The following is a 24,581-nucleotide window of genomic DNA, read 5'->3' on the forward strand; positions in this document are numbered from 1 at the left end:
TACAGCTAGAAACATTAACATAAAACATGACAACGAATGCAAACGTTCTTTACCCTAATCTGTTTTGCAGAAAGCGAGCAAAGAAATCTCAAAATTTTTTTGTTTTTCCTAGAACTGACATCTTTTTCCAGTTTTTCATTTTATTACTCACAATTCTTGTTCTGGAATGTTAATATTGTTTCTGTATTCCATTTTGGACGTCTATTGTGTTAAAATGAATGTTTTTCTGGAAAAAGCGCCCTCTGGTGGACATTTTGGAACTTTTTTGTAAGATTCCGTAAGCTTATCTCGAATATAACTTATATAGTAAATTTCGCTGCATTTCATTCATTCGTTTGAGTTGTAGGATGCTGTTTATAGGGGATGTTTAATTATAACCACCCTGTATATTGCATTTTGGAAAAAATAATTATAGAAAATGAAGTTTGATCATAAAAAAGCAGATGAATTCCCCATAATGCATTCCAATCTACGTTTAAAGATTATACAATGGAAAATATGCTTTGCAAAAAAGAATCAAATCGTTCTTAATAATAAAGAATGATGTGGCCTTTTTGGTATTCAAAAGAGCAGTGAGATCATTTAGTTGAATATTAAAGGATGAAACGAATTGTGGAATTTTTATTGTAAATTAAATTAATTAAAACAATAAATGGTGGTTAGGGTGATTTATCAGTTATAAATGTCTAAAATGTTATGTCTCAAGCATGTTTCATTTTTAATTAGAAAATAATCTCATTTAATAAAACTAATTTACTGACGTATTTTTTTTTTCTTCTGAAATTTGACTTCAAAAAAAATTATTTTGCCTTATTTCGGACATTGTTTCTTATAATTTCATTAAACTTTAAACTATTTTCATCCTTTTATTAAATTTTTAATAGTGAATCTTTTTGAAGAAGAAAAATCCTGTTCATTATCTAAATAGTTTTTAAATATAAGAGTAATAAAGGGAAAAATTCAAGTTTCACAAAAAACTAAGTACATTAGAAGTATACGAATATTTTTAATGACTCAATGATATCATGGAACTAATTTTTATCAGGAAAGTTCAAGCATATAATAACCAGAATATGTTTCCCTATATTTCCAATTTTAATACTTAAAAATACTTTGTATCAATTAAGGGAAATAAGAGGAAAAATCAAGTATCACAAAAAACAAAGTACAGTAGAAGTACACGAGTATTTTTAATGATTCAATAATATCATGGAACTAATCTTTATCAGGAAAGTTCATGCATATAATAACCAGAACATGAGTAAGACTGTTAAAAGAATATGGTTCCCTATAATTTTGTCAGTTAAGGGAAATAAGAGGAAAAATCAAGTACCACAAAAACAAAGTACAGTAGAAATACACGAGTATTTTTAATGGCTATAATATCGTGGAACTAAACTTTATCAGGATGGTTCATGCATATAATAACCAGAACATGAGTAAGATTGTTAAAAGTATATGCTTCCTTATATTTCCAATTTTAATACTTCAAAATACTTTGTATGAATTTATATATAAGAAGTTTCATAGAAATAAAATATAATCGATATTCCTGAATAACCATACGAATAGTTATTTATAAAAGATTGTACATCTTTTACATGTCCTTGATTGTCAGGGGCAGAATATATTATATTTGCATATCACTTGAGATTTCTAAAGTTGATAAAATGTTTTCGTTGAACACATTTCCATAAAACAGAATCCAGAGACAGAAACATATTTTCTGAAGTTTAAAATATCATATGTCAGTTCCCTTGAGGTGAGTGACAAGTGATAGAATAAGATTTATTGAATGGCAGAAAATACTCACATTTCACGAATTCAGGGGAAATATATTAAAATATTCAAATTGCTTCATTATTCTTTATTTATCTTATTGTGTGAAAAATGCATGAATGTATTTACCAGTGTTGAAATAGAATTTCGAAAAGATATGCATTGAACTTACTTGAAGTGGGAATTATACCTCACGGCATTGTTAAAATTCCAGATGCCAGACAATATTGATTCACGATTCTATGCATTTAGTGAACTAGAAAAGAAATGTTTTTCTTTTAGCTACTGAATGTGTGGATATTTGAAAATATTTTTATCAAATAAATTGAATAGCTCAAATTCTTTCAGGGAAATCTTGAAAGATTATATTTTTGATGAGAAGTTTAATACATGCTAATATGAAACAATCCCAAGATGTTTCTTTATTTTCTTTCATAAAAATTTACCGTATTTGTTTTATTTCGTTACTTACGGATTTTGATTTGCCTAGAATATTTAATATCTTACGTATAATTTGATATTTCTTCAACTAATTATTTCTAAGCACTGAATTCTTATAGACAAACGCATGTTATTTCCATCTCCCTGCATCTTTTCTTTTTATTGTGTACATGGACCTTTGGAATGGAGACGAATATCATGACATTTTAATTCTTCATGTGAACAAATATTGATCGCTTTATCTTAGTTTTCAAAAACGGGAGGAAATAATGCGATTTAACCCTTTCTAGGGCCGTGGAAAGTATGTTTCCCACCCAATTTATCAATTTTTGTATGAAATTATGTAGGTTGGCATAAGTTCTGACAAATTTTTTTAATAAGTCAGAAACTTAGATGCTTCAATTCTTTATCATAGACAAAATGACGTGCCTTGATTTGTTAATTATTAATTAACCAAATTAATTAATCAAATTAAATTTATCTAATAAGCTAAACGAATGCCTTTTCTTATTCTGATTTCAAGCCTAAAAATATTTTAACATAATATGACTAGAAAAAAATGGCCCTTTAAAGGGTTAATATTAAAGGAAACAATGAAAATATTCCAGATCTCATTGTAATACAGAAATCAATTGTCAAAAAAAAAAAAAAAAAAAAAGGGCTTGGTAAAAAATTTGCACGATTGATATTTGGTATAATCTTGAGCACTTTTTTTAAAATTTTAAAAACAATATAAAGTGCATTTTTATTCAATAATACTTTTAGGAAGAATTCGTTGGAATACCTTAAGATCTGATTTATTCTGATGAATTTTCCAGTCGAAATTCTGTAAAAATAGTTTAGGTTTGCATATTTTTACTTTTTGCAGTCTGTTTGTATGAAATTTAATAGCTTTAAGGCAAATGGTCTGACCTGTAGAGTATCACCCCTCCAACCCTATACAGAATTCCTTATTATTAATGGATAACTCCGCATACCAATCGATTAACACGGCATTATAATTAATCGGCAATTTCATCGAATACAATTATGAGTAGAAATTTATATTTAATTAAGGTTAGTAAGAAAAGCAATAATTTAAATAATTTTTTATTATTACTTACATGAAATATAAAAGGAGAAAGTATTATAACAGACATGTAATCAAATATTGAAATTTTGATGAAATCAAAGTTTCATACCTCTAGACAATTTTAGAATTATATTTGTGTTTGAACAAGAGAATTCAGGAATGGAGTTATTTAGAATGATGAAATTCATTAAACATTCTTTACACCCTTTGAAAAGTAGGAAATAAAATTTAATATATGATCTCGTTGATAAAAGTGATTCTGTGCTAAATTTATGATTAAGAATATTGTCCAATATACAGGGTGGTCTAAAAAAAACTTCCCCTATATATGAAACCCTAGCGGCCTATCCGTTCAACCAATCGAATAAAAATTTCAGACATGATTGTTTGAAGCTATGCGCTGGAGATTGTGATGATTCTAAAAACGCAGAGATCACGGTTACGGTTACAATGAGAGAATTTCGACATTTTCGAATGGCAACACCCACTTTTTCCTTGCGCAAATTGACCAGCGTATTGAAAAACCACAAATGACGTTGGAACGATTAGCGTGTGACGAAAATTAACGGCGTAAATCATTTACAAAGAAGAACATTATAAAGGACTAATGACAACACAGAGAGGAAGAGCTTTGACGCACTTTGCATAATTCACAGGGTTAAACAGTAGCAACGAAATGTCATTAGTGACATTGTATGGATGCAAGATGGAGCTCCTCCACACGTCACCCAATGTGTTCGATCAGTGCTGCAACAACACTTTGGTGATAGAGTCATCTCTCATAACTTTGAGGTTTCGTGGCCACCTCGATCCCCCGACCACACTTCTATGGATTTCTGCTTCTAGGGTTATCTGAAATCTAAGGTGTACACGCCTGGTCCACGAGATGTGTCAGAATTGCAAGATGTCATAACACGTGGGAAGTTATGCAGATTCCTTCTTTCATATTACGTTCGATATTGCTGTCCACAATCTTCCGAATACAATGCGTTTTCACCTGCGAAGGCGAACACGTTGAAAACCTGTAATTATAACTTTCCACTCCTATAAAAGTTTTTTTTTTCTTTCCTCTCTGTATTGTCATTAGTCTTTATATTGCTCTTCTTTGCAAATGCTTTACGCCGGCAATTTTCGTCACACGTTAATCGTTCCAACGTCATTTGTGGTTTTTCAATACGCTGGTCAATTTGCGCAAGGAAAAAGTGGGTGTTGCCATTCGAAAATGTCGAAATTCTCTCATTGTAACCGTAACCGTGATCTCTGCGTTTTTAGAATCATCACAATCTCCAGCGCATATCTTCAAACAACCATGTCTGAAATTTTGGTTCGATTGGTTGAGTGGATAGGCCGCTAGGGTTTCATATATAGGGGAAGTTTTTTTTGACCACCCTGTACACATTTAATTATTTTAATTCTGTTATGAAACTTGAAACGCGTTAAACTGTTTGACTGCAGACAAAATCGAGGAGGAATAGATGTTAAGTTTATAGCCTTCCGTAATCACCGAATGCCGCAGCCTCCTGCGCTGTAATTCATTAACCTCACTATATATACAGATAGTTATCAGAATAATGGAAACACCTTAGATTTATAAAGAATCCTTTATTAGTATGGTGTAGTATCGTCTTTGGCTTGTAATACAGCTTGGATTCGCCTAGAAATCGATTCATAAAAGTGTTGAATAGTGTTTAGAGGAATACTGTACCATTCTTCCTTGAGATATTATGAAAGTTCTGGGAGAGATACCAGTGGAGGATATTCAGTCGGGTGATTGTGCGGGCCAATGCAGATGTTTAACTTCATCCTCGAGTTGATAAAAGCATGATTGGACAAGTCTCGCTGCATGGGTTGGTGCATTAACATCCTGGAAAATTCCCTCTCTTGCAGGAAGCAAAGTTTGCATCATAGGATGGATCTGGTCAGCTAAAATTTCTCTATACTTCTTCCCAGTAATCCTTCATTTTAGGGTTACGATTGATTCAGAAGAAAACCAAGATATGGCTTCCCATATCATGACAGATCCACCTTCATACTTGACAGTTGGAAGTAGACAATCACGAATATACACTTGATCACTAGAACAGCAGATGATGACTAGAACCAAAGCACGTACCGTGCTGAAAGGGGTCTGTTTAACTTCACGTCTCTGTTAAGCACGCCAAAATTGTTTTCTCTTTTTTTTCTTATTCGAAATAGCACTGCTACTTTGTGTACAACCGGTACCGTCCCAACGCTATTTATTTTTAATACGCAGATGATGACCAGAACCAAAGCACGTACCGTGCTGAAAGGGATCTGTTTAACTTCACGTCTCTGTTAAGCACACCAAAATTGTTTTCTCTTTATTTTCTTAGTTGATCTAGCACTGCTAATTTTTGTACAACTGGTACCGTCCGAACGCTATTTATTTATTTATTTTTGATATGGAGAACCCATTTCAATAAAAATAAGTTGGCATTGCCATTTGAACATTTTGAAATTTTGTCACAGTAACCGTAACTGTTGATTTTCATTTGATTCTTTAGCGCATACCTCAAAATATCTCGAACTAATTTTTTTTCCCCGTTCTTGGTAATGCTATGATATAAAACATATCGTAGTGTAAATATATGAGAATATCAAGGATGTGACACTCATGCTGGTTTCATAGAGATATTAGCAGTACTTTCTTACTCTAATTTAATCTTCAACATTATGTTTAATCCATTTAAAAAGTTCTTATTGTGAATCTATATTTCAAGAATATTATAAAAAGTTTTTTCAGCGTACTCTGTTATTTATACAACAAAAATAGTTAAAAAATATAGCGAAAGTATGATAAACTTGAACATGAATATTTTTCTGCCTAAGAAATTTTCAAATACGGTAAATAACATAAGAATATTTGAAAATAAACCCCAGAAATTATTTATTTTCAATCTTAAAGAATAAACGCAAATAAAGATTTTTTTTAAAAAATTAAGAGTGGCTCTTGAAATTTATTTTTACAGGTCCATAGAACTACTTGAATTTCTAAACTGAATGGATCTCATCATAAAAATGAAATATATCATAACAGACAAATTTTATACAGAAAGAGTATTGAAGTTATAATTTTTTTTAGCTTCTTAGAGATCACTTAAACCATAAAGAGATTTAAAAACTTTTTTTGATTTAAAATTTTTTAATGAAATAAGTTTAATTGGTTTTATCTTTTTTCTTTTCTGGTAAATTACTGCAAAAACTTGCCCTATTAGATCTTGTATCAGAAGATAATGCATCAAACAGAAATGAATTAACTATTTTAATGGTATATTCTTGTAACGTTAAAATCATAGAGTCCATTTTCTTATTGAATCTAGAGGAAATAATTATTTGCATGAAATTATAGTATTATTATTTACAATTTATAATTACGGATTCATCATATTTTAAAAATTTTAAAGCACAAAGTTTTGAAAATGAGTGCTCATTGGACGTTATCTCTAACCAGACGTATGTCTAGAACATTTATCTGATTGACACAGTGCGAGTCCCATACAGTATACCATTTATCTCTGTACGCCCATTTATGAGTTTCACACCGTATGCCATTTCTTTCTATATGTGCAGTTTGGAATACCTTACTGTATGAACTTCGACCTATGAGCATTTTGAATGGATGTGATGTCATGTTATAATATGCATATTTTCTATAACGCATAAAACATGATAAAGTAAAATTCAAAATCCTATTTTTGCAACAAATGATTACATTTCCAAGATAAAAATTTTCCAAGAACAACCAATATATTTTTACTGCAACCGAAAATGTTAAAGTTCATCACTTTTCAAGAGTTAAATATGTTGAAAATAAAGGTTATTAATTTGTTTGATTAGCATTATATAAATGCATTTTAGAAAAACGATTTAATTTTATAGAATTTTAATAATAAAATATTTACATTTAAAAATTATTTTTGCAAATAAAGTTAAATGTTTTTAAGATAAAAAAATTAATTGCTTTATTATCAAAATAAATTAAATATTTCTTATATGAATTTGACAAAAAATAATTTTTTGCTTAATTAAATTTTTAAGAAATGCTTTGAAAAAAAATCTAAGAATATGAAGTGCAGTGATTTGTCATTTTATACATATTACTCTTTTTTCGATATGTTTAAGATTTTTATACCAATATTCTAATTTGCATAAATTAAACTTCATCACATATTATAAAAACATTTGTGCCGCTCAAAAAATGCAGAAAGTATATAATATTTTATTTTTTATACCTGACATCTTTAAATTTTATTTTTCTTTAAGCAACTAGCCATTTTAATGCTGGTAATTATGCAGACAATTGTCTTTTTTTTTAAAAAATGATGATTCTGTTGAAATTTAAGTAATTCATTTAGAATATTTTATTTTTATAATAAGCGAGCGTATTTAGATTGTTTTTCTTCAGAATTCATATTGAACCATAAAAAAAATCCATTAAAGCATATGCCGATATATTGCTCTTTAAATTTTGAAATGATTTTCTAAGATAAATTTAAGTAATTGTAATGGGAACTTAAAAAACTTTAGTTTGATACCACACTATTGATTGCGTCTGACAGGAAATAGCTTCTCAAAGAATCAGGAGATGATTCCACTATTTCTTATGAAGAGTGGTTCACATTGAAAGGGACAGAAAGAATAGCATAATTACGAATTCTGTAATAGATTTACTTAGTTGAAACAGACTTATTCTAAAACTAATATTAAACTAGTTTTATTTAAAAATAGCAAAAATTCTTCAAGAAATGAAGTTCTTACTAGAGGCTAGAAGAAGTTGTTAATTTAGTTGTTAATCGCCACCGTCGTTAACACAATGGTGTCATCCATTCAGGAAAAAGATCTCTTTTGGAAGATACCAAAACAAATCGTATCGTCGTTAAAGGCGTTTTCGAGCGGCATTTGGAAAAGAGTCACCGCATCAAGATCACAGGCTTATATAAGATAACCAACACAGATCAAGCACCCTCTGAAATAATAGTGGTTGAAAAAATTCGTCAAACATGTTTACAAAGTTCCGAAACATCAACACGCCCTGCGAGTGCAGAATTGAATGTGCCTCAAACAACAATGTGACATGCGTTACGGAGACGTATATACATATTTCAGAAGTACACATTTCAAAACTTTTCGATAAATATTATCCATTTTATATAAATACTATTAGGTAATTAAAAACTTTTTCGGGATATTTTTTTTTATAATTGGAGTCATAATTTCAAGATATTAGTCATGTTTCAAATTTATTTTACTTTCTTTCTGCAAGCTTAAAGTTTCTTTCTGTATTTTCATATTGGGGAACTATTATTTTCTTTAATAATAGATCTTACGGAAATATACACATACCACTTGTCTTGTCCCAGCATGGCCAATTTTGGCTATGCACCATAAAAATCCCTGTTCCAAAATAATCCACTTTAAAATTTTCCGACAAATCATTATCTAAATATTTCTTTGCAGGTTTGCAACATAAAATAGAGATGACTGGTTTCACGAACATATAAGTTTACAGGGGAAATTGCCTTTTAATTTGCGGAAAAGCCCCCCGGGGGCACCTCGAAATGAGGATAAGAAGGTTCCATCATGGTGGTTGATTCTCACCTGGTTGGAGGGTACACTAAAAAGTGGGGGTCTGGCTCCTCCCTTCAATAACGGTAGGTACTTCCTTAGGGAAGTGTCGTACCGTGACCTTAGGTACCTTAGAACTCAACCATATTTCCCGCCAGTATTGCTGTTGCGGCGGTCCTGTCATTCAGAAATTTTTACCGCGTGCCTTCTTTGAGTCGTGTGTTTTTGTTTCTTTTTTTTCTTCGTTGAAAAAATCAATTAAACGGTTTATTTATCAGGGAGTGCTCTCACAGTGGTTGCTCCCTCAATAAGAAAAAGCGCTTCCAGTTTCATTCAGCAGTAAAACGGTGCTCCATCACATTAGTATGTCAAATTTCATCAATACCTGCATGATAGTCTCTCCTTCATCGATGTGGCCGAGCTGAGTCAAATGATATTCCATTGCCTTTTCGGATGCCGAATCTAACTTTATGTAGTTTTATCGAATGCAATACCTTCGTGCATCTGCTTTCTTAGAATTATAATAAATGAAGCAGCGGATAATTGACGTGTTGCACTTTTTTAACAGCGGATATTCTGTCATGATGTTGGTTGGCTGGAACTAGAATACCATTAACAATTGCCATGCCACCGAAGGAGCATACATATGTACAATTGATGTATACAATTTGATGTATCAAAATAAATTACTTACAGCAATTCACATATATGCTTTATTTTTGTCCCATTCAATACAAACCGCCTTGTATTTTTGTATTTGATGCATATGAAATAAAATTTTTAACTGAATTGAAATTATTGTTAAAAACTTTGATTGTTAAGTTTAAAATTCAATATTAATTTTATAAATCCAATCAAATATCAAAAAATCTTTAGCACATCTTGAAATTTTTTGAAAAATACATTATTTAGTAAAATGTAATACTAAAATATTAAATTTAATATTACTAACCTATGCTGAAAAGTCGTTTTCAAATTACTTGTGTATTAATCCATACAATACTGAGACGAACATGATACGGTTGTTGACTTCTAACAGAATAATACATATAAAAAGTATATCAGCTTGTTTATTATAGAAGATTTCATGAAATATATAAACGACTGTGAAAAAAGAAGTTCTTTTGAGGAGCTAGATACAGAATGATACATGTCGCACGTGCCCTAATGTCAAAAAAGCTAAATATAAACTTTCCAGAATTCAAATTCCATACAAGGATCAAGCAGTTGCATTTTGACACCCCTATTATGTTTGATACACGGAATGATGTTCCAAGACTTATTTATCGACATCGTTCACAAATATTTTACTTTAAGAATGGAACTATCTGTCATTTGATAATAAAATATTCATGTTTATACATAAGAAAAATCTTGCAATAGAAGGGACAATTGCATTTCAGGTAGAAATAAAGTTAGAAACATTATCAACAGAGCTTTATTGCTTGAATAATTTTCTCAATTGGCAAGAGTAGGTTTATGTTGCTGGTTGCCTTTCTAAGATTAGACATTACATGAAAATATAATAACATGGACTTTTAGACCTTCCAAACAACAATCGGATAATAATTGATATAAAACTGCTGAATTAATAATCCCTTATGGTATGGTATATATAATAATTGCAATGCTTTTTTCACTAATATGAATTAATATGTTTTGTTATTAAATAAATCCTTAGGATACATTTTTCCAGAAACTATATAAAATCAAACCATTTAGGATTTATTTTTCTACAACTTATTTGTAACTAAACCATAAGGACTAATGTTTTCAGCAAAATTAATCGACATTTTATGATGTCACTATCTAGATTATCTTATAATTTTTTTCTATCAATCCTTACATAATTGCTTGATGGATTACTTACGACTTAATGTCACAGACTTCTACAGCTATTAGAACTAATTTGCTGGTGATATGAAAAGTGATGAACATTTTCCTTCGAAAATTTGGATTTTAAAATTCCATTTCTTGGTTTATATCAACCTCATTCTAAAGTTTAAAATTAACACTAGACATACTTTTAAACAAAATCCATTGAAATTCATAACTGTAATGTGTCGGCTGTAAGAATGTTTCATACCAAAAAATCTTCGTAGATGTAAAAGATAACGATAGTAATAAATTAAAAATGTCGCTCTTATTCCTTAAACAATCTGTCAAAGATAACAAATTTTCCATATAATGTTGTTGTTTCTTATGGCACTTGCTATAGACAAGCCCGCTGTTCGAAGACAGCCGATTTAAGCCTGAGGGGGAGCGCCTCTTGTTTCTACAGTAGCGCCATCTAGGTGCAAGAGAACGACTTAGCTACACACATGTCACAACCCTATTTACGGGGTGGACTTCATTCACGCATTTTTCATTCACTCAACCACAGACCGTAATTTAGACCTGAATCAGAGAACGATCACCCCTGATCCAGTACCCCCAGTGGTATTACTCTCGAAATGGAGGACTTTGTGACCACGACAGATTCCCACCAAGCACGCGGGGAAACCCCGCGGCCGGCGGGGTTCTAACTAACCTAACCCCAACTAACCTAAGGGACGCGAATCCGACGCTCTACCAACCAGGCTATACAAGCATCCAAATAATGTAACGATATTTAATAAATTTAAATCCATTTGAAGACCATTTTTGTTTAGGTCACAACTGAAGGTAGGGGCCACGGTAGCCCGGCGGTAAGGTCTCGGGTTCGGAACCGACGGGTTTCAGGCTCGTACCAGCTAAGATGTCGTCCTCATCATCTGACCGCGGTTCAAAATTACGAGGTCCATCATAAAATAGCCCTAACGTTGCTTTAAAAGGGGTCGTTAATATAACTAAACCACTGAAGTTAGGCATTAATATCTCTATTAATAAAACAGATATTCAATAATGAGGTATGATACAACAATTATTTTTGGGTAATTTGTTATGCAGACAACATTTTGGAAATAATTCAGCATTTGTAAAAAATTATATCTTTTTTCACTTTTACTAGTGTTATTTAATTATCTTTGTTCAAATTTTGATTCATTTTTATGACAAAATAATTATTTAAACTTCATTTTTATAAGTATTTTATGTATCATTTCAAACTTAATTTCGATATTGGTAACATTAATTCGGCAATTATATCAGAAAAAACAATTTGCTTATATTTTTTGAGTTTATATATACTGAGGTCAATACGATTAATCGACATCGGCAAGTATTAATAACAATTATTGTTATTAATAATTCTTAACAATAAACGCCAATGTGATAAATCATTTAATTTCTTGGACATATTATTGTTAAAGATTAGGATTGTTCATCCTGTAAAATATATACAATATCGGTAAAAAACTTAAAAGACAAAGAAAATAAGCCTTTTGCTCAAATGTATCTATTTTTCTTCTGTTAATGACAAACAATATTGATGTACATTAAATTGTTCCGAATCTAAATAGAAAACATATACATAAAGAGAAAAAAATTAATAATTAGCATCTGTATTAATCGGGTATTTGTTCAGAGAGCGTATATGAGAAAATTATGCAACCTGGAGTTTCTTATCATTTTTTCTCATTTATTTTTATGTCTGACAATAAATTAAAACATATAAAGAATTATCTTCAATTAAAAAACAGACAAACTAAAGACAAAATTAATGTATTATTATGATAAAATAATTGCATTATTGCTGAAGATCTTGGGATTATTCATTTAACGTAATTTTAATTCTACAGCAAATTAGCGTAATATTAGATTTGTTTACTTTAAATCCTATAAAATGTTTGATAATTCCTTGGGTTTATGTTAATATAAGTTATTTTATCTAAATTCATACAGAAAGAAAGCTAATTTTATCATTGAAACTGAATAAATTTGCGTATTTTGCAGACTGAATAAGCAAGGTCATTTTGATTTTTCTATGATCTTCTCAGAGAAATAAGTAAGAACAAATTCTTCTTCTGATCATCAATTGAAGATTATAGATTTTCAAATGCACTAAAACCATTAATAAACAAAAGTCCTTTCTAAAAGCAGAAGTTGGAAGTGATCTCAGGTTTATAAATTGATGATATAAAAAAATTGAAATGCAAAATTGTTTTCGCTAATATAAGGTTGTGTCTACGAAAAATTTAACTGATTCATTCGTTTAAAGAAAGAATATTAATTCAAAAGAAATTTCAACTAATATTTGCATCATTTTCATTTCGAATTATATTTGAAATGGTTAAATTTAAGACGAAATTATACATGCATTCAGTAATTTTTTATTGCAAATGATAAAATCATTTATTAATATTAGATAATTAAAGCATTTTAGATTTACTTTGAATAATTTTGTATAATTATTACGTGCACAAAAAATCATTTTAAAGTGTAGTAATATGGTCATGAGGAAAGAAAACTATTTATGCATTATTAAAATCTCAAAAGAGATATGAATATTTGATTATGCAATTTCATGAATATTCGATGTTGCATAAATATCTTATAGGAAATATATATATATTTTTTACTTTGAAATTGAATTTTTTCAGATTTATACTTATGTTCCTTTTATTAATAAGTTAAATGCAAAAATATTTCTCATGCAACTTTGCCATGCATAAAATAAATCATCAATGATTCGTGATTCCTGATTATAATTTGCACTTTTTTTTAGTATTTAGTTTTAAATAATATTCCCATAACATTCATTAAAGCGATTTCAGCCATTATTATGAAATACTATTTTATATTTATATTTTTTCATGTCGTTGCTTATATCGATGTGAAATAAATTTCTCTTTTCTTAATGCATTAAACATTAGTTTTCAATTTGAGCTTTGTTTTGAAATCTGAATAAAAGAGAAATTGTACAGTGAATGCAGTTTTGAGAGACTGCTTTTTTGTAAATGCACTTATACAGAGACCCAACTTTATGCATTGCCGTAAAAACTTGATTAAACTGCATTAATTTTTGAATCTTTTAATATTTGAATTTATTATTTAATTTTTGAATCTTTTAATATTTGAATTTATTATTTAATTTTTGAATCTTTTAATCTTTGAATATATTATTTAATTCTTGAATCTTTTAATATTTGAATTTATTATTTAATTTTTAATATTTAAATATCTCTCTGCATTGATGAAACAAGTATTCTAACCAAAGCAAAACTGATACAGGTTCTATCGGTGAAATCAAAGCTTTAAAGATGTTTCGAAAACATAAATTTGATTAACTTTTAATACAAAGCATAGGTTGCCCTCATGAAATAATTGCAGTTGAAATCTTCCATTTGCTGTGACTAAGAAAGCCAAGGTCGGGTCAAATATTTTACCATCCACAATTCCTTTTTAATGCTAAAATTTCGAAGGCTCTTGAATAATTGAATTACGAACATTGCTAAAAGAGAAAAAAACGTGCCCTTGTGTTTTAGTTTATTATCCTTAGAAATGTTATGCCTTTGTTCACCATCTAATGATTTGCAAATCTTATCCTTTAACATATTTGTGATGTTAGGCGAAGTAGTTTTATTTATTTTGCTTGAAATTACATCACTGGCATACACTATGTAGGTTTTCATCTGATTTTATAAATCATAAAATTAACGAAAAATGAAAAAAGTATACATTGGAGCAAACACTAATAAATGTGAACGATCAACATTATTTATGTAATATACTTCTTTGGAATGTTTTCCATGTTCAATAACTTTCTAAATTACTTACATAATATTAAATAAGTTTTTATTTTATGCTATTTTAAAAATTTTGATTTTTAAAAGTGGAAAATATTACACTATTGCTTTAATTAAAGGTATTTTAATTGGTAAAATAAGCGCATATCATTGGGGTATGAAGAGTAATTATAAAATAATTATTTGGTTTTGAAGTAATGAAACTTTAAAAATATTGATTATATTCTTCAGTGTTAACTGATGGAGGAAGAATCATATGCCATTTTAATTATTTTATACTTATATATATTTTTTTTGCATAAGAAGAACTAGATACAGCATAATCTGACTTATTTGTTACAAAAAAAAAACCCAGAGGGAGTGATATCTTCCAAAATTTTTCGCATACACTCTAATAAGCCTGTCATACTAGAGAACTCCTTGCATGATATTGGCGTACAATAATTTCGAAATATTTATGATTTTTATTGAATCTATCATGTCAACCTGGGAAAGATTTTTGGCAATTATGCCCTAGTATACTGATAATAGTGTCACGTAGATACTTGAGTGTGGAACTCAATGACACACACAAGAAGTAGGGCTAAACCAATTTATTAACTCAACTCTGAACTCAGAACACAGTGAATGACAGATCTTCTGCTTTTATACTAGCAGGGAAAGTTCCAGAATACTTTTCTGGAGACAGTAAGAAAAGTCCAGAACACTTATCTGGTAAACTAAAGAAAGTTACAGAATCTGCTGCAACATGAAATAAATGAAGACATAAAATCAAGGAATTAAATATTTATACAAACAGTGAATCGCATTGTCTCCAGCGGGATTCGAACTTACGATCTCTTGATTATGAGACTAGTGTTATGACTATTCGGCCATGGAGAGTCGACTGTCTCTTTTCAATGAGGCAATAGTATTCGGAAATTTAATTTGTTCTTTAGATACGTCTTCTCAATTAATCGAAACATAGATTTAACTCAAAACTGCATTTACGGACATTAAATCTCATCATTAATTTGATGTATTTAATTCACTGCGAGTTTGAATTATCGCGCTTACATGTTTCCGAGAGTACAGACCGACAAACGGTCAACTCATTGTTGGATTTAACTCAAAATTTGATGGCCGTCTAAACTATACGTATTAAATCTGTGTACCGAATCCAACTAGCTCTTTTCATTCTGTAATTTATCGGGTTAACTTATATTGGAGCAAACGGACAGACGGATTTTTTTCTGAACAGATTTTACTCAAAATTTGATAGAAATCTGAGAATTTGGTGTAAAGACAATATTTTAAATTTCAACCGATTTACCCAAATCACTTTTGAGAAATGTCAATAGCATTAAGAGATGCTGAATGAATCATGCGGCACTTGCAACCTAGCCAATTTAAGAGTCAATTAAACAATTTCTTCATCTGGACTTATTTTATAGACACTGGGAGCGTGCCACCTCTGTGAGCTCCATATTTTATCACCGATGCTTTTAAGAAAATAGATAATATATACTATTTGGTCTAAGAGAATAATGAAGCTGTTTTTGAAGTATGTGTTGTTAGGGAGCAAAATGGAACTTTTTATAACATTTGTAATTTTTAAAGAAATAATATTTCAATTCTTTTTTTCTCTTCTTTTTGAAGTATTGTTTATTTTTATAGTAATAATACTTTTTGAAATATATTTCCTTAAGTTCCAATGAATAAACGGAGAACATTTCTAAAGTCTTCATTTGTGATCAGTAACTACAAAAACGAATATATACATTTAAAAAAATCATTTCTAGCTCTGGTTTATATGAGGTATACCTAACATTGTTTTCTTTCAACTAGAAATTTCATACTAATAAATTGTAACTGAAAATTGAAAAAAAAGAAAGGAATAAAAACATTTTTCTCAGTAACCAAGAAACCTGGCTTAATATACAACATATTTGAAGTTCGCATTTTTTTTGTACAAAATATCTTTCTGCTACATGAAGCATTTCATTAAAGTAATGAGTACTATTCAGTGGAAGATTTAGATTTTTTTAGAAAAGAGGCATTCGATGAAAAAGAGCAAGAGCAGAGAAAGATATTTAACAAAAGAAGTATTCGGTGTTTTCGCCTAATGTTTTTTTTTTATTCTTCTTTAAAACATTTCCGAATAAAGGCAATATTTCCTTACTAGGCCATTTAAAAAATATGTGTATTAATAATATAGTAAAAAATATATTAATCGATTTAAAATTATTTCCAAAGAATAAATTCATTGAAAAAGTGAATCTTTTCTATTTAGAAATAAATATAAAATAATCAAAACTGAAAAGTCAATATTCTAAAATTGGTTTCTAAAACCCACTGTTATGGTCTAAATTTTTTCATTTTAATTATTTTCTAATTTATCGACTTGAACTCGTATTACATGATTACTAATACAGTGGCATATTAAAAGTAAAAGATTTCTCAAATCCATTATCATTTAACACTGATGACTACATTTCATTAAGTTAATTTATAAAATGATAATTATAGATATAGAATTCTAAGAAACTCTAGAATTTTAGTATGAGAGTTTGTAAAGATTGCATTTTGTAATTGATTCTAAGTAAAATATATTCAAGTTTCAATAAGTTTTATCATTTTTTTAGGAAATATTTTTGTTATATAAATATATGGTATTAAATTTCAGCTTTAATTAAATGATATGAAGAGAATAAAGAGTGATGTAACCAAATTCCTTCAGATAAAATTAATTGTAATTTATTTTATTTCTTTCAAACATGCGAGAATATTTTTCTACGAAACCATTTTGATATATTAAGATATTAATTCTGATTATTCATGCTTGAATGCATTAAAATTCTGCTCTCACATTCACAATCGTAACGTTGTATGATTTCTTATATCATTTATTGTCCTCCCAAAATAAATGTAAGCGACAATGAATGCAAATGGTTTCTTAAGATTTAACTTTTTCCAGCATTTTATCGCATTTCTTTAACTCGTTAAAAAATGTAAAAGAGTGACAATACTGTTTTTAAATTTAGAATTTGATGAATTAAGTATTCTTCAGTTTGTTATCTGAAATTCAAAAACAATAAACCATAAATAGTGTTGCAAAAGAGATCCCAATTCAGCATTCAAAATAAAATTAAAATAACTAGCAAGAGAAACTGCAATAAAAAAATATATATAGGGACAATGAAAGTAGATATTTTGCTAAATTGTATCAAATATTCAATACAGGAAATGCTGAAAAGAACCAAGTCTCTTTTGACGTTATTAAATTCCAGATATCTGCAAGGTTTTGAGCGTTTTTATTGAATCACATTCTTTAAATAGAGATCTTTTGACATGCTGACAAAATGTCAAATTAAAAGATTATATTAATTCTCACTACAAACTAAACCCATAAAAATGTAAGTTTAAGTTTTTGCTGCTTGAAAGAATCGAAAATTTTATTTATATTCCAATTTTTATGGGGAAAAAATCACATTAAGATTTGAAATTCTAGATTGACTTAATGTGGGTGGCATGTTAATCTTTCAGATTTCATTCAGCTGTCTCGCTTTTATTTCAATTGATTCTATCAGCCATTGCATTTTGTTCATTATGCTTTTAATACCGCACAATTTACAAACAGAAGGATTTACGAATCATTTCCTCTTTTATTAATATGCTAATGTATCTTAAAACATTATCATAATAATTAAAGTAAAAATTCCGCTTTGAATCGAATGCCCAAATTAAGCAAATCATTTTAAACCAAAGAATTTTAAATGGAGAAAAGCATACGATTAGAAAATTTGATAAAAATTAAAATTGCCAGGATGGCCAAGTATTGTAAAATTATTTTGCAAAAATTTATGTTTTGTATTGTATAGCTAGCTATATGTTACATATCTAAGAGATTTCACCTTTAAAAAAAAACGTAAATTTCATTCCTTAAACTAATTTCGATGAAATAAAAATTTAGAAGACATGTGGTTTTCTCAATATAATTATACATCGCACAAAATACTCAAATTACTTTTAATTTAATTATTAAAAAAATATTATAAAAGCCAGTTTTTGTATTCATGTAAAAGTTTTCAAATGTTGTTAAAATTTCGATTTATTTATATTAAAATGAACATAATTTATTTTTAAGTCAATTTTTTGTTTTCAAAAAGTAATTTTGGCGAAACTTTCCCAGCCTAGAAAATATTTTGAAACAGGTCAAATAACAATTATTACGAACCCAATGCTAGGTCAAAATAACAAAATAATTTGTACTCGTAACTAATCAAACTTCCTTCAAACAATAAGAGATTAATAAGTAAAAGATAACAAGGAACTGCTCAAAGAGTTTCCAGAAAAAGCTTTAGAAAAACATCAAAGAAACGAAAATATTAGCAATTAAATATAAAGATAAACCAACTTCATTCTCTTCAAAACACTAAAAAGAGCATTTTTTTGTCTTATATCACTATGCTTCTATTTTGCTTATTTTAAAATAAATGCCCTTATTATGTTAAATAGTATTTAATGATCAGGAATTTAAAACTATTAAAATTTTATTTTTTGTACTTACTTTAGCTTGTATACGTACTTTTACTCTCTATGCATACTTTATTCTCTAGCTTATTTTATTTCTAAAGCATGACAAAAATTGCAGTGATTAGAAGATTTCTTTACTTTCAGCTTTTTATTTGTAAATTATTGGAATGTAAGATATATATTTTGTTCGGAAAAATTTTAATCATTATTTTACATTTTTATTATGGTATCACTAAAAATTTTGTTAAAACAAATTACCTCAAAATGTTTATATTGTTTTTAGCTTCTTCCATGACTTGAACGATTTCTAGATTTCTGAAATGTTATTTCTTATTATAAATATATATCATGCTATTTACGAATTTATTTCTGGATCTTTTATAAATAAAATATTTTATTTATCAAAATAATTTATATCGATACAAAATAAATGTTTGCAATTTTATAAAATAATAATAAATAAATAGTTAATCTGTATTTGATACAATTCTTGAACCCAATTTGGAATATTATGTGAAGAATAACCCTCTTCATTCTTTAAATGGTGCAAAAAAAAAAAAAAAACATAACATTTTAGCTTATTTCAAGAATTTTTTAATGCTTTAAAGAAGAAATATGTCACTTGATACAAATATAGAAAATAAGCTAATGTTTTTAATGAAAGGTAAAAGTTTCGCATTCTGATCAAAATCTTAAGAATGATCTTAATGGTATGATGATTATTCCACAAATATCCTCTAAATATATAATTTTGGAAATAAATCATTGCCTAAATCAACATATTGACTTCATACGGAACAAAAAATAGTGTGTGCAACAAGAAGAATCTTTAAATCAATCAGAAAAATTGCAAAGTCATATTTACTAAATTGGTGAAGCTACTTGTCCGAATATAAAAAAATGCAATTATTTTTTTTTCTCAGACAAAGAAACATCAAGTTGAATTCAAATTCTTCTGCAGTGTTTGATCAAACAAAAGGTTCAAATAGCTATTATATGTTGGAAAGTAATAATGTACATTAAGAGGGATTCTTTTTATTTTAACTTATATTTCTTAATCTTTCAGTATTTGATTGTATTTATACATCAAAAATAGTAGATAAAAGCAATGATTTTTCTTTTGATAACTTGATTTGTAAAGCCAGTGAAAAAAAAGTTTATTTTTGTTTTTAATAGCAATTTCCATTTTTAAATTAAAAGGGGGAGTTATCTAAGCATTCAAATTAAAGTTTATATATATTACCTTTTCGACAAGTTCAATCATGAGTGAAAATTCGCATTCGAATAATTGTTTTAGATTTAATTTGAAAAGAAAGAAAAAGAAAAGAAAATATTTTTTTTTCAGGATACTGAATATATGTACCCCGAGAATTCTTCGAAATACCATTGAATTAACATATAAGTAAAATTTGAATCTTTTGAAAGAAAATTATATAAAAAAAATTATTAGCATTTGAATTATAAATGTGAATCGAAACGTCAAATATCAGAAAAAGCAAATAAAAATAACAAGAGGAAAAATTATGGAATTAAATTCAGTCAGTTGCACCTGTAAATTAGCTAAACGCAATTACTATTCTTAATAATGGCGACACATTTAGTAAAAAGAACACATTTTTTTGGAGTTTTCTACAATTATATAAATATTCATATATTTAAAAAAATAAGAGAAATTGATTCATACTTTTTATACGGCATTTACCTGATGAAAATATTTGTTTTTCTGTCGACATTAATTTAAATAAATGTAAAAATCTCTGAAAAGCAACTTATATTATCTTGTTGACTTACCCTTCTTTATCAAGACCCAGAAATTGCTCTAAAAATGAAGAACACGCAAAAACTGTTCTCTCTCTTCTCCTATGTCTTTTTTTCTTTCCTCTTTCTCCTTAAACATAAAAAAATATTAAACTTGTAAAATTAATATACAATATTTGTATATAATTCCGTAATGAGACTAATCTTCCATTAAATATTCAGGTCTGTGAAGTGAAATTTTCATTTAAAATTACTATAATTTCATAAATACAATTTACACAATGTAAAAAATATAAAGTAGAAGCAAATAATTTCGTTGGCTTTCAAATTATGATTTAAATTGCTATCTTATGATATTTCTTACACAGAAATTTAAACTGAATATAGTAATAACTGTCTCTTGGTAGGGTTTAGATGTCAGGATCTTAGAGTCACTAATTAAGATGCATCGGCTTAATCAGTATATTGTAATTAAACCCCTTACAATCACAAATGTGTGGAATTTACTGATGTAAACAATAGTATAGTGCTTTCCTTTTTATTATTAGTAACTCTTAGCCATCAGTATGTAAGAATTATTCAAGAAAACAAACAACAAAGGAAAGCTGAATTCGTATTTGTAATTATGAGATTTCATTAAATGCCATAATGAAGATTTATCAAACGATAATTTATATCATAATGATAAATATATAGCATTTAAAAGAAATCAAAGTTGGCATAACATAGTATGCAAATTTGGAAGGGGGGGTGGGTGTTAAGACCATGTACGAAATGTAAGCGGAATAGAAATTTTTTCAGAATTTTGTAATAACGTGAACCAGCATGTGAAGATATTTTAATGATTAAGTCTGTTGAATTTTAACTTGTAGTTACATTTTCTGAAGTCATATTCTCTATTCATACATAGTATTTACTTTATAAAATAAAATTCCTGAACAAAATAATTACGATTATATAACAGTAGTTCAAATAATGCTTATATTGAGACAACATAATTTCTCTTTGGTGAATGCATAGTTACAGTAAGTAACTTTAGGGGCATATTCTGAATCGTGAACAGTGCTGTCCAAATATGGTTAAGTATAATAGCTGAATCGTGATCTCTGTTGCCTTGATACTACACAGTATAATAATTTGAATTACCTTCACGAATAACATGGTCCTGCTCTTAAAAAATAACATAGGGTAAGCTTCTTAATATGATAAATAACATAATCAAAGACACTTTTTAAGGTGTCACAATAACCCCTGGGCGAGGCATTTAGCGATTTTGGGATAAAATTGAATGCCCCTGAAGATGTTACAGATTTGGTGATATATTGCTTAGGAGCGAAGTTACGGTATCTTTCTAGAAGAATTTTGTGACGTTATTAAAACTGTAAAAAATATCCGAGATATAAAACAGAATGGATGAGTAGAGTCAATGAGAATAACAGAAGATTCAAGTGACGTGAGTAGTCATGCAATTTCTTTTTCCTGCGTGATATCTCTGAGCACCTTGCAGTTGCACCTGAGTCCCTCTGCAGTTGTTTGTTACCAACGTCCTGCATGTACTAGCCGTTTCATTGCAAATATTGCTCTTATGAAAGCTTCAACAGTATTTTATTATCTATTTAGATGTGTTTTCGTATATAATAAAGATTAATCATGTGTTGCTTTCGGATTTTTCACCATTCAATTCATGGACGAAATCGCAATAGCTTCCATAAAGATAACCTTATGAAATTCAAATTTTACTCATATTTTGCTTACTACTGAATAAATATTATACATGATAATCTTAGGCATTTTTTTGTCGAGATTTGATCAAAGGTACAAACGTCTTCATAAATTTCATACTTCTTTATATTATTTAATAAAAAAACTTTAATTTCAATTTCAATTTCAATTATTATTTTTAGCAAAATCATATCCAATTACTTCTTAAGTTATATAAACTAATACGTATTAGTATTATTTAGAGAGCATACAGTCAAGGAAATAATATTCGCATGAAATCCTACAAATAGCAATTCAAATAATAGTAAATAATTATTTGCTACATAATAGTAAGAACACCGCAACCAAAGTACTCATAAATAACCATTTTATTCTCGCATATCAGGTATGTAATCGCAAACTATTAAATTTACAATTCAATTATATGCAAAATACGGAAGTTTGCATTTGTTTGGTGGCATCAAGAAACGATTTCAAGAATGTCTAGTTATTCGAAATTATTTTCATACTTATACTAGTGATATACCTTGATTAATGCTTTATTTTCATTCAGACTTAAACTCGTTGTTTTGAAATAACTGTCACCAAGATATGCCAATTAAACAAATGAATTCAGAAAAATACAACATCTTATGAAAGTTCCCGAGTCAGAGAGAAAATGTTGTTTTGATAAAGAAACATCGTTTGTTATAATATAAAAAGAATAAAAATTGAATCATGTTACTATGGTATTCTTATCAGTCTGTCTTTCATTTGAAATTTTCTTTAACTTTCCATTTATTACTATTCTCTTAAGAATTCTAAATTATTAAGGATTAAATGTTAGTTTCGAAATATTTCTCTAAAAAAATCAGCAAAAGTTTTTTACTTGATCAGAAACTCGCAAGTTAATGACTTTGTTTCCGTTTTTGATAAAATGTCTTCTTTTGTTCAGAATTATGTTTACTGATATTTTAAGAAAGAACAAAATGTTTTCTTAAATCATGTCTTCACAATTTTCCAAAAGAAACGAGAATACATTTTGAGATTATAGATTTTTTTTGGGGGGCGAAATTCAGCACTTGTTCAAAAATAAATTTGAAATATTTAGTTTAATTTCCGATTGGTGAGAATATCAATTCCAAACGAATAATTATTTTATTACAGAATTTTTTTTCCCATGAATTCAAACCCGGTGGTTAATTTTCTATTTAAATATATTCTAAATTATATATTCTGATCACAAAGGAAATTTCAAATTAACCTTTAAGTATATTTGTAAAATTTATCTAAAAATATTTCAGAATGTTAATACATTTTTTAAATTGATATTACGCATGAAGCAATTTTAAAATACATATTTTTTCCTGCATTATAATAAAATACAAAAATAAAATTCAATAAACTATTTGGTCTGCATGTTCGTTATCATTTCAAGTATAAATGATTTGAATTTATAGCAGCTAATTCCTTTTCTGGTTTGCATCTGAATACATTTGTCCTTCAATGAGTTATATCCATACCCGGGAAAAGACAAAACGCGAGGAAAATAAATTTCCTAAAAATTTTTAGTTCTTTGTTATAAAAATATATAGATCCCCTTTTTTTCGGCTTTTCCCGCATAGACCACAGAGACCTAAAATATATTTCTGTAAAAAATGAGCCTTCGATACATTTTTTTCTTCACATAAAATATTTTATCTTAACTAGTTGGATTACGTGATTTTTTTTCTTGTAAAGGACATCGTTCTTCATTAAATTGGAGGTAATATAATTCGAATTATGTTAATTCATTTATTTTTGTGATGTAACTGTTAGTTAGTAAACTTTCAAGTATAGACATACGAAGTTAAAGATTAAACCCTTTAATTTTCAAGAAAATTTGTTTTAAAATTTATTTTATCTACATATTTTTTCAATTGCTTAAAACCAATTCACAAATATTGCAACAGTGAATTTTCCCAAATATTTGTAATCTTAAATGTGGCAATATATGTTTCGGGTCAATGTGAATAATCAGTTATACGGTACGGTAATACTAAAGGTTTGGTTATTAATAATGA

This window comes from Argiope bruennichi, chromosome 9, assembly GCF_947563725.1.
Source record: "Argiope bruennichi chromosome 9, qqArgBrue1.1, whole genome shotgun sequence".
Taxonomy (NCBI): Eukaryota; Metazoa; Arthropoda; class Arachnida; order Araneae; family Araneidae; genus Argiope; species Argiope bruennichi.